The following is a 1095-nucleotide window of genomic DNA, read 5'->3' as shown; positions in this document are numbered from 1 at the left end:
GGTCAATGTGGTTGTGGGGTTTGTCTCTGTGGTAGTGATTAATGTGGTTGGGGTAGTGGTCTGTGTGGTGGTGGTTGTCTGTGCTGTGGTTGTTGTGGTGGTGGGAGTGGTCTCAGGTGTGGTGGTTTTCTGTGTTGTGGTAGATTCGGTAAAGGTAGAGGTCTCTGTAATAGTTGTCTGTGTTGTGGTGAAAGTGGTTGTGGGAATGGTCTCTGGTGTGGTGGTTGTCTGTGTTGTGGTAGATTCTGTCAGGGTAGAAGTCTCTGTGGTTGTAGCCTGGGTTGTGGTGGGCGTGTTTATAGGAGTTGTCTCTGTGGTGGTGCTTGTCTGTGTTGTGGTCAATGTGGTTGTGGGGTTTGTCTTTGTGGTAGTGATTAATGTGGTTGGAGTAGAGGTTTGTGTGGTGGTGGTTGTCTGTTCTGTGGTTGCTGAGGTGGTAGGAGTGGTCTCAGGTGTGGTGGTTGTCTTTGCTGTGGCAGATTCAGTCAGGATAGAAGTCTCTGTGGCCGTTGTGTGTGTTGTGGTGGGCGTGGTCTTGGGAGTTGTCTCTGTGGTGGTGCTTGTCTCTGTTGTGGTCAATGTGGTTGTGAGGTTTGTCTTTGTGGTAGTGATTAATGTGGTTGGGGTAGTGGTCTGTGTGGTGGTGGTTGTCTGTGCTGTGGTTGCTGAGGTGGTGGGAGTGGTCTCAGGAGTGGTGGTTGTCTGTGTTGTGGTAGATTCAGTCAGGGTAGAGGTCTCTATGGCCGTTGTGTGTGTTTCGGTGGGCATAGTCTTGGGAGTTGTCTCTGTGGTGGTGCTTGTTTGTGTTGTGGTGAATGTGGTTGTGGGGTTTGTCTCTGTGGTAGTGATTAATGTGGTTGCAGTAGTGGTCTGTTTGGTGGTGGTTGTCTGTGCTGTGGTACCTGAGGTGGTGGGAGTGGTCTCAGGTGTGGTGGTTGTCTGTGTTGTGGTAGATTCGGTTAAGGTAGAGGTCAGTGTAGTGGTTGTCTGTGTTGTGGTGGATGTGGTTATGGGAATGGTCTCGGGTGTGGTGGTAATCTGTGTTGTGGTAGATTCAGTCAGGGTAGAAGTCTCTGTGGTTGTTGCCTGTGTTGT

Source organism: Condylura cristata, unplaced genomic scaffold (genome assembly GCF_000260355.1).
Source record: "Condylura cristata isolate star-nosed mole 26May11 unplaced genomic scaffold, ConCri1.0 scaffold00024, whole genome shotgun sequence".
Classification (NCBI taxonomy): Eukaryota; Metazoa; Chordata; class Mammalia; order Eulipotyphla; family Talpidae; genus Condylura; species Condylura cristata.
This window is presented reverse-complemented; position numbering follows the sequence as displayed.